The sequence below is a fragment of the Penaeus monodon genome, chromosome 32 (assembly GCF_015228065.2).
Source record: "Penaeus monodon isolate SGIC_2016 chromosome 32, NSTDA_Pmon_1, whole genome shotgun sequence".
NCBI classification, from domain to species: Eukaryota; Metazoa; Arthropoda; class Malacostraca; order Decapoda; family Penaeidae; genus Penaeus; species Penaeus monodon.
This window is the reverse complement of record NC_051417.1, coordinates 22822623-22822911: the sequence shown is the minus strand read 5'-3', so window position 1 is coordinate 22822911 and position 289 is coordinate 22822623. Positions and strand designations below refer to the sequence as shown.

At 36.7% G+C, this 289-nt stretch overlaps 1 protein-coding gene across 1 annotated transcript in view; it reads left to right on the top strand.

Moving 5' to 3' along the window:
• The window catches only part of LOC119593296, a gene marked incomplete at its 5' end in the record, with an annotated part of 6984 nt that overhangs the window by 543 nt on the left and 6152 nt on the right, over positions 1 to 289 (top strand).

Sequence of the window (289 nt, the reverse complement as noted above, 5' to 3'; positions counted from 1 at the left end):
CTTGTAATACGACACCTTATCGAGCATTGGCAGGAAGTAGTTCTATAGATGTATTTTCTTTCTCTAAACCACTCCATTCCTCTTGAATTCTCAGTCACCCTTTGACATGAAATCAAATTATCAAAGCCCCATCTGGTACTTAACTGTATGACATCAAAGATGACTTTCTTTTAGAAACTGTTGTATCTTATAATTACTTCGAGGACGCCATGGTTGTTGAATATCCTATAAGAAAAGATGTTAACAAAGCCTGTACATCATATGCAGCTCTATCCTCCAGACTCAAACT